The sequence below is a fragment of the Metopolophium dirhodum genome, chromosome 1, assembly GCF_019925205.1.
Source record: "Metopolophium dirhodum isolate CAU chromosome 1, ASM1992520v1, whole genome shotgun sequence".
Classification (NCBI taxonomy): domain Eukaryota; kingdom Metazoa; phylum Arthropoda; class Insecta; order Hemiptera; family Aphididae; genus Metopolophium; species Metopolophium dirhodum.
Window position 1 is genome coordinate 49,090,794 of NC_083560.1, and position 14,208 is coordinate 49,105,001.

General features: G+C 26.8%; 1 non-coding gene and 1 pseudogene across 1 annotated transcript; one reads left to right on the top strand and one right to left on the bottom strand.

The window, feature by feature from the left end:
* The first annotated feature begins 1,241 nt into the window (after positions 1 to 1,241).
* On the top strand, positions 1,242 to 1,349 carry LOC132937675 (U6 spliceosomal RNA). Its single transcript, XR_009663775.1, has one exon. It is a non-coding gene; the product is annotated as a U6 spliceosomal RNA (small nuclear RNA).
* Positions 1,350 to 12,923: 11,574 nt separating this feature from the next.
* LOC132937674 (U6 spliceosomal RNA) lies at positions 12,924 to 13,024 on the bottom strand (annotated as a pseudogene).
* Between the last annotated feature and the right edge of the window lie 1,184 nt (positions 13,025 to 14,208).

Genomic DNA, 14,208 nt, shown 5'->3' on the forward strand with positions numbered 1-14,208 from the left:
ATTATTTAAATACAAAATATAAATACAATGTTTTCTTTAGATTAAAGTGTACATATCAATAAGTTTTATAAATGTGATGATTTTGTTGGTGTTGTCTTTGATTGGAATAAGGGCTCCGAAGAAAATCTCAGACATTTCTAAGCTTTTTCTGGTTTCTATATGGTTTTGACAGTAGACAAGGAGGTGCTTTACTGTAAGATGTTCTTCGCAGTTTTGACACATACAGGTTTTTCTCCTGCTCATAAGATGTCCATGGGACATCTTTGAGTGACCTATACATAGTATATTATTAAATACTTCATCTTCACAAATGAATGAATTTGAATGTACCTATAATTAATATCTTTATGTATTTTTAATTATTATAAAAAAACTTGTGCGAATTCTCTTGTAACACAATACTCCAATATTTTAAAACCTTAGGACTGAAAAAATATTAATAATGCATTTTATAGAAATAAAATAGAAAAATTAAAATACCTAGCTATTAAACAAATAGGTAGGTAATACCTACTTTTGGAATTCCAAAAAAAACTAAATTTCATTTGGTAGAAAAATGGTGTTGGACTGTTATGTTATGATGCATATAAATATACCCGTTTTTCAGCTGTTTTTATTATTATTTATAAATTACAACTATAACGTACTATGTATACACTATACATACATACAGTATATTCAATTTCATATTTATTCAGCAACATCATACAGATTACAATAGTACTTAGAATTAGATCGGACAGGTACCATTAGATTATAATTTTAAATCTTAATTTTTACATCACAAGCTCGACGGTCGCTCACTTTCGTAACTAGATAGTCGTTTGTAGTAATTTCAGATTTGAGAAATTTTATTTTCACTATTTAAATTTGTCATAGAAGTTCTTAAGGTTTATACCATTGTACGTTAGATATTGTTTATAATTGAATGGTATAGTCCGCATTCTTACAAAAATTAGTATTAAGGCCTAAAAAGATAAATTTATCCAAATTGGAATGCATTGGACATGACCAATTATTTAGTCATGATTAGTGTTTATTTAGGGATAAGATAAGACCCTAAATCTTACGAGCACTGAATGCGAATGAGTGGCTACATAACTAGCTCCATCTATTGGCGTTTTAGTTTCGGTCAACGGTTCAATCGTTATGTTTCGAATAAAAGGTACCAGTTTTCATAATATGTAACGTGACAAGTAACATAGCTTTATATATATAAAGCGTTTGACACAGCTTTCAATGTACTAGCACCGGCTGTACATATACTAAAATTGGAACGATACTGAGAAGATAAGCATGGCCGCAGGGGCAAGGATGACACGCAAAATCGTGAAGCGTTCCACATTTTTTTTTGTCTATGTCAATCACAACAAATCGTAATTTTACGCTATTATTTGATTCCATTTTTTGATTTTTATGCGCTTTTGCTCGAGTCGGTTTTCGTTACAATCAAAAGATGATTAATATTTTTTTCTAATTTAAACTAGTACATTTAGAGACATTCTAGTTGGATTAATGTATACATAGAGATGTAGAATACATAATTGTATTTCCTAATGAGTAATGGTTGAAACGAACCACATTTAGAGAGGGGGGGGGGTAAAAGTGACTTCTGTCCCGGGTGCAAACATTTTGTGGTTAACTTGTGAATTATTAAAACTTTTAAAATTTTAATAATTTTAATAATATTATAATAAATAATAAATATATATAATAATATTAATAATATTAATAATATATTATGCCGTTAGAAAATATTCTAAAATATGTAAAACCTTTTAAAACCTGATAAAATAAGACATACCTAACATTTTCAACAATTAATAAAATAAAAATAGGTATCTATAACTTTATCAACAATTTAACTATTGAGATTTCAAACAATAATTTTTTTTATTAAAATTATTTATAAACAGTATGTATGAATGTATGTACTTTTACAAAATATATAAAAAAAAAACTAAATACCTGTTATAGGATTTGACTATGAATCGTAGAAGATGGAAACTTAAGTCCAATATATTATAAAGTATATTAAAATTCAAACATAAACATAAAACAAGTCAAACAATTTAATTTTTATTATACTCGTTTAAAACTTTGCATTTTAAATTATGCTTATATTATTTTATTTATATTTGTATTTGATGAATCAATTTACCAGCATAATTAACTTTGTAAGTTCCTATTACATTTATAATAAATATCAAAAGGTTATTAGTAATTAATAAATTATTGACCAATAAAATATTTATAAAAATTAAATTGTTGGTTTTTTTAATGTTCACTTTAACAAATAATAATATTAAAAAAACTGTATGGTTTGTTCCAAATATTAAATTGCTTAATAATTATATTTATTATAATAATAATATTTATTATTTATAGTTCAACTTTTATTCACCAGTGTACAGTTTCTTTTAATAAAATATATTAACAATAGACCATCATATCGATTTTTGAAAAATAAAATCATTTTCCAGTAATTGCTAATTAATATGAAACAACTATGTTATTTTGTAATATATTAATCCCAATTATTTCTAATCTTTTTTCAATAATTCCGAATTAGCCATTTCTTCGAATAGGTACTGATCAAATTTAATAACAATAGGTACACATAATTTCTTATTATTTTCGTAATAAATTACTTGTTAATAAAATCTAGATACACTAATGTTTATTACCTATAATATTACTTACAAGATATATTTTACGATATTATTGTAATTAAAGTAATTAATATATAACCTATTTACGTGAAGCCTTGTTTTAAATTTTCAATCCTTAGCTATAGAAGTTGAACATTTTATAAATTTTTCAAATATAGTAACAATTTTGTAGGAGCTTTGTATTAAATTTTCAAGCTTTTTTACCGAACAAATAAAGTTCTATTGACATCCATAAAAAAAAACTTATAAAATTGGAAACTGAAAATATTCCTAAACAGTTCAAAACAAATCAAATCATTTTTACAATGTTGTTGTGTATAGAAAATGCAAATATAAACAACCAGTAAAAATGTCATGTATATACGTTTGTTTGTTTTAGAGTTACACCAAAAACCAAAATCGATGTTCTCGAAAACAGATTTTGCGTAAAAATTCCTGTTTTTCCTTAATGTTTCTTTTGTTTTTCACGGTGCTTTTAAAAACTACTGGGAATTTTTACTTTTGACCCCCCAAAGTACCAACTAGATTCTAACTAAAATCCAAGCACTGTTACTGTCCTAAAAGGTGATGACAGACACAAAAAAACACTCATCATTGTAAAATCAATACATTCATCGCTGTGATTTATATTTTCTAATAATTTTTTTTTGTCATAATCAATAAATAAGTACCTATTAAATATTATTTAATTTTTTTAATTTATTTATTTCGAGAAGATCCTGATCTGTGACAAACATAATAGGTTTTGTTTCCAACTACCCCTTGAACAACAAAGAAAGACAGATCTTCTTTTTCAATATTTCTTTTCCATGTTTTAAATTCTATAAGATAAACTAAAATAGTTTTATATAATACAATATAATATGAAAATATACAGGGTTAGTTTTTAAGCATACTCTTCTCATTTTAGATTCTGAGTGAATCAAACTAGTATATACTTGCAATGGGGTTTGTATAATTTTCCTTAAACAAACACTTTTGGTTTGAAATGTGGTGAGCATGCTTAAAATTTAAAAATACCACTTTATATTATATATATTTATAACTAATTACAAAATTAATATAAATACTGTGGAGAGAGTCACACGTTATATGTCAAAAGTCAATCATGTATATTTGTAATTAATATTACAAGATGTGCATTGACAATCATCTTGACACATCTTGGACCTATATACCTTTTTTAATAAACATCAAGTGCCAAAGGCACAATAAATCCAGATGACCATCAATAATTTTCCTATAAGTACAAAAAGCTTTCAATACCTTCGTTTTACTTATTAAATATTAAGTAAAGAGTTAAGTTAAGAGTAACAGATTTATTATGTTTTATTTGTATTATGTCCTGTAAACATGGCACAAATTGACTAAATTTTTTGGGGGGACTCAAGCATCCCTCCCCATATGCCATATTGGTTAGTTCCACAGAATATAAAAATTAATACTAATTACTAGATTTTGAACTGGGGGGGACTAGTTAGGGATAAGATAAGACCGCGAATCTAACGAACAGTGAATGCGAATGCGTGGCTACAGAATTAGCCCCATCTATTGGCGTTTTAGTTTCAGTCGGCGGTTTAATCGTTATATTTCGAATAAAAGGTACCAGTTCTCATATGTGACGTTACCAACAACATTGCTTTATATATATATACATCCATTGATTATAAGTATTTCACAAGATCGCTCTCTGGCCCCCGTTTACGCGGTGCGAGATAGTGGCAATGAATCCATTTGTCGCCATTAATTCGCACCGCGTTAACGGGAGCCAGGGAGCGATCTTATTATATATATTTAATAATTATAATAATAATAATAATAATATATTTTGCAAAAAAACAACAAGTGACACATTGTATAAGTACGTAAAATAATTATTTGCAGCACCCCCTAAAAGCTAAGCGTGTGCTGGGGGAGCGGTTCTTATATTATATTACTTAAAATTAATACATCTATATCTATACTAATATTATAAAGAGGAAAGATTTGATTGTTTGTATTGAATAGGCTCCGAAACTACTGAACCGATTTAAATGAAATTTGGTACATAGATAGTTTAGACACTGAGAAAAAACATAGGCTACTTTTTAATACTAAAAAGGGCTGAAATGGGCTTAAAAGGGCTGTAAGGGGCTGTAAGGGGCTATACTGGTTCGAATATTGAAAAATTACTTTTATAGTTAGGATAGTTCATTCATTGAGGAAGGTTATAGGCTATATAACATCACGCTACATTCAATTAATAGAAGTGCTCAAACAGGGATTTTGAGATTTACGATGGAAATATTTGTTTATAAATGGTTGCTATTGGTTATAGGAGAAATAATTAATGGACATTTTATTTATTTATTATTATGGTTGCTATTGGTTAATCGGGCAGATCAGGTACAAGCATGCATCAAATCGAATTTTCACACATTGCCTACCAGGGTGTCTGAGTTGCACTTACTGCAGTGAGTTACACCAAAAAGGAGTTGAACAATCACAATTTGTTTAATAGTTGTCATTTTTTACGGGCCACAAAGTGTGCAGGATCAGCTATAGCCTATAATATATTATAATATATACGTTTGTGTGCAGATCTCTGTGAAGAAGATAGGCTAATTTAAAAAGAGTTAAATTTGGTTTTTTTATTCGTCGGAATTTAGTACGTTTAGGTTAGGTTAGGATTATGTATTAATTGATTACATTAATCCGCCGTATTATATCAAAATAAACTTGGTATAACTTTGATACTTTAGAGTTAAATCATACACTTACGTACAAACCGCACTGGGTCCGCGATCTACCACAGGTAGATTGCCTACCTGATAATATACTGCTGCGAATCAGAATTTTTATTCCAGGCATCAGAAAAGTTAAGATAAATAAACACCGTACACCGAATATTAAATAACGAATTGAACAAAGTTTGAGTCATATAGAGTTGGTACATTTGACGGGCAACGAAGTGCACAGGATCAGCTAGTAAATAATAAATTAGTGATAGTTGGCATTAAGAAGTAGCAAAGTATATAATATATACAATATTTTAAACAGAGTAAAAGATAAGAGTATGAAGAACAAAATTAATTATAACAACATATTAATTATATAATAGACAGATCAAGATTTTTAACATTTTTTTTTAATGATTTCAAATTTTTAAAATGGCTAATGTTAATATTTAAGGTTTGACATAGTTTTAGGCCGTTATATAAAACACTCATTTGACCAAAAACTTTACTATAGTTAGGTAGGCATATATTAATATTATGTTTATATCTTGTATAATGATCATGATCAAAAGGGATAATTAAATTTTTATTTTTATAAAGTACAATTAGTGTATTAAAATTAAAAATATACCTAAAATCCTTGACTTTTAGTTCTTCATAAATTAATGTAGTACTTGTTTGAAATGATAGATTTAGAAGATATTTAATAATGCAGTTTATGGTTGTTAATAATCTAGATAGATGATTGTTGTAAGTTCCTCCCCATATTGATATACCATAAGTAAAAACTGATTGTACCAAGGATAAATAAATAATTCTTTTATATGAGTTATTAAAAATATATTTGACTTCTTTAAATATGAAGAAGAACTTACATAAAATATTGTTCAAGTAATTGATATGACTATCCCATTTAAATCTATAATCTAGAATAAGGCCAAGGTATTTTAGCTCCTTAACATTTTCAAGAATAACACATTTCAACTTACATGTATTGCTAAAAGCTGAGACACATTTTAGTGAATGGACTATTAATTTGTTAGTATTCAGAGTATTATACTTTTGTGGATTAAACAAAATGTATTTGGATTTCAACAAATTAAGTTTTAATTTATTTTTGCAAAACCAGGTATAAATATTCTTTAGGATTCTATTTGCTTCATAATACAAACTATCTGTTGTTCGTTCAGATAATAAAATAGCAGTGTCATCAGCATAGCTTAGAATTTCAGTATTTAAATTAGTATTGATTTTAAGAAGATCATTTATAAAAATTATAAATAATAGGGGACCTAGGACTGTGCCTTGTGGTACACCACAAGATGCTTCTAAAATATCACTATGTGTATCATTTAGTTTAACTCTTTGAGTTCTGTCTCCTAAGAAGGATTTCATTATATTATATGGTAAACCACGAATACCAGCGTTTTCTAATTTGAACATCAGTAGCTTATGATTCACACTATCAAAAGCTTTATGTACATCTAAAAAAATACCCATTACTTTATTATTATGATCAATATTATTCCTTACAAAGTTGTCTACCTTAAAAAGAGCATCTATAGTAGATAATCCAGGCCTGAAGCCAAATTGACATTTGGAAAAGAAACTTTTTTTGTTTAAAAAATCAAGTAATCTGTTCTTTATACATTTTTCAAAAATTTTAGATAATGTTAGAGATATGGATATCGGCCTATAATTGCCACACTCTAGTTTGTTACCTGCCTTAAATAAGGGAATTACAATACATTTTTTGAAATTTGATGGATATTTACCTGTTGATAGAGATTTGTTGTAAATAATCGACAATGGTAATGAAATGGTTTTAGATGTTTTTTTTAGTATGTAATTAGACAAATTATTTTCATAAAAAGAATTATAGTCTTTTATTTTATTTAAGTGTAACATTATTTCATCACTATTTATTGGATTAAAAAATATAGTATCATTTATAATTTCATGGTCATCAGACACATGATTTATGTGTTCTATTTCTAAATTATTTCCAACATTAATAAAATATTCATTTAATATATTACAAATTTCTATTTTTGATTCAGTATTACAACCGTTTTTCATTATTATTTTATTAATATCCCATGTTTTATTATTAATTGATTTTCCTATAACCTCATTAATAATATTCCATACCTGTTTACCATCAGACTGAGCTCTTAATAATTTACCTTGATAAAATAATTGTTTAGCTTTTCTTATTAATACATTTAATATATTTCTATATTTATTATAGAATTGTTTTAAGTGTGTATCAAAAGGCCTCAATTTCAATTTAGAAAACAATTTTTCCCTATTTCTTATAGAAGTTATTATACCTGTTGTAATCCATTCTTTTAATTTTGTCATTTTTTTAGATTTCAATTTAATTACAGAAATAGTTGAATGTTGAATAAATTCATTTATTTTAGAATCATTTAGCGATCTATATATGAGGCGTGTAGAACCATATCGGCCTAACCCTCAAAAGTGAAATTATACAACATAGGCAATCAACGTTTTTTTTTTTTTTAATATTTTTTTTTTTTTATTATTAACTCAAATAAAACTTGTGTAGTAACATAAATATCAGTTAATTAATGCCTTTTCAACCATGTATAGAACCATCATAATCTTCAATTTGTTTAAGATTTAATGTGGGTTGGGCCACTTTTTATTTTAGAAAATATTGAATAAATTATAAATTTGTGGAGTGGCCCATCTCATAAAACATAAAATTATAATTTTCTAAAATCTAAATTATTTGAAATATAATATAAACTCAATTACACTAACTGCATAATCCAAAATGATATATTATATTGATAATCTAGATAATCTAATAGGTTTAATAATGCATACCTATATAATACACAACAAATAATCAGCCATTTTATTTGTGTCAAAATAAAATAGGTAGGTAGGTAGAATTTTAATTTCAAAATTATAACATTAACATAAATTGCTTACTAATTGATAGTTTAATAAACATTATTAATTAAACATAATAAGACAACTGCAAAAATCAAAAACTGTTCAAAACCATATCCTAGGTTTAGTAATAAATTAATAATACAAGAAAATAATCACTAATCAGCCTTATTTTTTTGGTCGTAAATTAATAAAAAATAATAAAAAAACAATATCAACTTCAAAAGTAATAACATTAACATTATTTAAATTTGTTACTTATTAATAATCAAACATAATAAAAATATCTTTAAGAAACAAAAACAATCAAAACCATATCCTAGGTTTAGTAATAAATTAATAATACAAGAAAATAACCACTAATCAGCCTTATTATTTTGGTCTGAAATTAATAAAAAATAATAAAAAAAACAATATCAACTTCAAAAGTAATAACATTAACATTTCAATTTGTTACTTATAGTTCTTCACTTTCTACATCTTCATTTTCAATAAATGGATAACCGTCATCATCATTTCTATCTGTTTTGAGATCAAAATAAAACTAGTGTTTTATGGGTGGGATAAATGGGAGAAGTTCAATCAAATCTTTTTTTTTTAATTGACTTATAATATGACCATTTGGGTATAAAAGATCTAAATTTTCTGTGTATTTTTGAACGTTTCTTTTTCCAATATAATTGCAATAAAAAGGGTAATCTGTATCATTAGAATACTTGTAATTAAAGTTAAACGGTTGTTCTTTTTTGTAATTTAACCATTGAATTTTTAGCCATTGCACTTTCTCCTTATTTAGATCAGTTTTTCTATTGGTTATCTGTCTCTCTAATGACTTTGTTGAATATAAATCATTTGAAGTCATGTTGACAACTTTAAATGGTTTTTTTTTTCTTGCAGATAGTATGACTGTTATCCAGTCATTCGGTAAATGTACATCTGGGTGGAATTTCTTTTCTTTTTCAATTAATCCGAAATCTTGATCACAGGGCAAATATGAATGACCACTAAGTAAGAACTTGTGGTCAATTTCCTCTACATTAAATGATGTACTAGCAATAATATAATTACATAAAGTAGCCATTTTTATGTTGCGGTTTTGACCGCCACATTGATCTGAATACATTACAAGTTTAGTCGAAGTTACAAAATTTTTTACATAATGTAAAATGCAAGAATCAGTTACTTGAGGACCTCTGGAACCTATAGATTCATCCCAAACATACATGGTTGCATTATCAGTTGCAAGATCAAGACAATAAGTCCATAACTGTCTTTTGTAATAACAAATTCCAGTGGAAACAATGGGAGTCGCTAATGTCTTCATTAAATCAAATGCAATGCATGTAATATTATTGTTTAGTTTGACTTCTGAAGCATCTAATTTCATACCTTCTCTAGCTTTTTCAGCCTTCCTGTGATGTAACTGTTTTTCATTTTCAATAATAGATTTTTCATCATCATTAGTTAAAAATTTAAGTTTCATATTAAAAGAATCACACTTTTTGCAACTATCTGATACTGGCGCATGAAAATGTAAGTTAAACTGTTTGTTAAACACATCTTGGAAAACATAAAAAGAAACTGGCTCTGAGACTTCACTTTTATAAAGATTATAAATTATTTTCAAATTTAAATTTTTTTGCAAAATATATTATTATTATTATTATTATAATTATTAAATATATATAATAAGATCGCTCCCTGGCTCCCGTTAACGCGGTGCGAATTAATGGCGACAAATGGATTCATTGCCACTATCTCGCACCGCGTAAACGGGGGCCAGAGAGCGATCTTGTGAAATACTTATAATCAATGGATGTATATATATATAAAGCAATGTTGTTGGTAACGTCACATATGAGAACTGGTACCTTTTATTCGAAATATAACGATTAAACCGCCGACTGAAACTAAAACGCCAATAGATGGGGCTAATTCTGTAGCCACGCATTCGCATTCACTGTTCGTTAGATTCGCGGTCTTATCTTATCCCTAACTAGTCCCCCCCAGTTCAAAATCTAGTAATTAGTATTAATTTTTATATTCTGTGGAACTAACCAATATGGCATATGGGGAGGGATGCTTGAGTCCCCCCAAAAAATTTAGTCAATTTGTGCCATGTTTACAGGACATAATACAAATAAAACATAATAAATCTGTTACTCTTAACTTAACTCTTTACTTAATATTTAATAAGTAAAACGAAGGTATTGAAAGCTTTTTGTACTTATAGGAAAATTATTGATGGTCATCTGGATTTATTGTGCCTTTGGCACTTGATGTTTATTAAAAAAGGTATATAGGTCCAAGATGTGTCAAGATGATTGTCAATGCACATCTTGTAATATTAATTACAAATATACATGATTGACTTTTGACATATAACGTGTGACTCTCTCCACAGTATTTATATTAATTTTGTAATTAGTTATAAATATATATAATATAAAGTGGTATTTTTAAATTTTAAGCATGCTCACCACATTTCAAACCAAAAGTGTTTGTTTAAGGAAAATTATACAAACCCCATTGCAAGTATATACTAGTTTGATTCACTCAGAATCTAAAATGAGAAGAGTATGCTTAAAAACTAACCCTGTATATTTTCATATTATATTGTATTATATAAAACTATTTTAGTTTATCTTATAGAATTTAAAACATGGAAAAGAAATATTGAAAAAGAAGATCTGTCTTTCTTTGTTGTTCAAGGGGTAGTTGGAAACAAAACCTATTATGTTTGTCACAGATCAGGATCTTCTCGAAATAAATAAATTAAAAAAATTAAATAATATTTAATAGGTACTTATTTATTGATTATGACAAAAAAAAATTATTAGAAAATATAAATCACAGCGATGAATGTATTGATTTTACAATGATGAGTGTTTTTTTGTGTCTGTCATCACCTTTTAGGACAGTAACAGTGCTTGGATTTTAGTTAGAATCTAGTTGGTACTTTGGGGGGTCAAAAGTAAAAATTCCCAGTAGTTTTTAAAAGCACCGTGAAAAACAAAAGAAACATTAAGGAAAAACAGGAATTTTTACGCAAAATCTGTTTTCGAGAACATCGATTTTGGTTTTTGGTGTAACTCTAAAACAAACAAACGTATATACATGACATTTTTACTGGTTGTTTATATTTGCATTTTCTATACACAACAACATTTTAAAAATGATTTGATTTGTTTTGAACTGTTTAGGAATATTTTCAGTTTCCAATTTTATAAGTTTTTTTTTATGGATGTCAATAGAACTTTATTTGTTCGGTAAAAAAGCTTGAAAATTTAATACAAAGCTCCTACAAAATTGTTACTATATTTGAAAAATTTATAAAATGTTCAACTTCTATAGCTAAGGATTGAAAATTTAAAACAAGGCTTCACGTAAATAGGTTATATATTAATTACTTTAATTACAATAATATCGTAAAATATATCTTGTAAGTAATATTATAGGTAATAAACATTAGTGTATCTAGATTTTATTAACAAGTAATTTATTACGAAAATAATAAGAAATTATGTGTACCTATTGTTATTAAATTTGATCAGTACCTATTCGAAGAAATGGCTAATTCGGAATTATTGAAAAAAGATTAGAAATAATTGGGATTAATATATTACAAAATAACATAGTTGTTTCATATTAATTAGCAATTACTGGAAAATGATTTTATTTTTCAAAAATCGATATGATGGTCTATTGTTAATATATTTTATTAAAAGAAACTGTACACTGGTGAATAAAAGTTGAACTATAAATAATAAATATAATTATTAAGCAATTTAACATTTGGAACAAACCATACAGTTTTTTTAATATTATTATTTGTTAAAGTGAACATTAAAAAAACCAACAATTTAATTTTTATAAATATTTTATTGGTCAATAATTAATAATTAGTAATAACCTATTGATATTTATTATAAATGTAATAGGAACTTACAAAGTTAATTATGCTGGTAAATTGATTCATCAAATACAAATATAAATAAAATAATATAAGCATAATTTAAAATGCAAAGTTTTAAACGAGTATAATAAAAATTAAATTGTTTGACTTGTTTTATGTTTATGTTTATGAATTTTAATATACTTTATAATATATTGGACTTAAGTTTCCATCTTCTAAGATTCATAGTCAAATCCTATAACAGGTATTTAGTTTTTTTTTTATATATTTTGTAAAAGTACATACATTCATACATACTGTTTATAAATAATTTTAATAAAAAAAATTATTGTTTGAAATCTCAATAGTTAAATTGTTGATAAAGTTATAGATACCTATTTTTATTTTATTAATTGTTGAAAATTTTAGGTATGTCTTATTTTATCAGGTTTTAAAAGGTTTTACATATTTTAGAATATTTTCTAACGGCATAATATATTATTAATATTATTAATATTATTATATATATTTATTATTTATTATAATATTATTAAAATTATTAAAATTTCTAAATGTACTAGTTTAAATTAGAAAAAAATATTAATCATCTTTTGATTGTAACGAAAACCGACTCGAGCAAAAGCGCATAAAAATCAAAAAATGGAATCAAATAATAGCGTAAAATTACGATTTGTTGTGATTGACATAGACAAAAAAAATGTGGAACGCTTCACGATTTTGCGTGTCATCCTTGCACAGGGGCCATGCTAATCTTTTCTGTATCGTTCCAATTTTAGTATATTAATAAATTATTGACAGCAGAAGCTAGCACATTAAGAACTGTGTCAAACGCTGTATCATTGATTATAAATATATATAATAAGATCGCTCCCTGGCTCCCGTTAACGCGGTGCGAACTAATGGCGAAAAATGGATTCTTTGTGAAGCGCTGAAGTCGCCCATTAGTTTTTTATGAGCGACTTCAGCACTACACAAAGAATCTATTTTTTGCCACCATGTCGCACCGTGTAAACGGGGTTCAGAGAGCGATCTTATGAAATACTTATAATCAATGGATGTATATATATAAAGCAATGTTGTTGGTAACGTCACATGTGAGAACTGGTACCTTTTATTCGAAATATAACGATTAAACTGCCGACTGAAACTAAAACGCCAATAGATGGAGCTAGTTCTGTAGCCACGCATTCGCATTCACTGTTCGTTAGATTCACAGTCTTATCTTATCCCTAACTAAACACCACGATTAAAGATAATATAATACGAGCGGATCACTGCAGCTAGTTCCATTTTCCGCACACGCCAAAAACAACTATCAACTTCATATCTTATCAATTATTAATATAAGTGATAAGCATTTGTCCAAAAACGGATAAGAGTGGATAACTGGTTGTGTTGAGAAATATTACAATATATATTTATTAATTATTATCATTAAGTACCTTTTTAAGTATATTTATATATACACTTATATATTACCAACTTGAGGTGGAGTCGAGAAATATTACAATATTATATTTATTTATTATTATTATTTTAATAATGTTTACAGGCATTGGAGCAAAAAGGGGGGGATTGGGTGACTTAGTACCCCCCAAATGTCAGTCAAGTCCCCCCCAGTTCAAAATCTAGTAATTAGTATTAATTTTTATATTCTGTGGAACTAACCAATATGGCATATGGGGAGGGATGCTTGAGTCCCCCCAAAAAATTTAGTCAATTTGTGCCTATGTTTACAGTACATAATACAAATAAAACATAATAAATCTGTTACTCTTAACTTAACTCTTTACTTAATATTTAATAAGTAAAACGAAGGTATTGAAAGCTTTTTGTACTTATAGGAAAATTATTGATGGTCATCTGGATTTATTGTGCCTTTGGCACTTGATGCTTATTAAAAAAGGTATATAGGTCCAAGATGTGTCAAGATGATTGTCAATGCACATCTTGTAATATTAATTACAAATATACATGA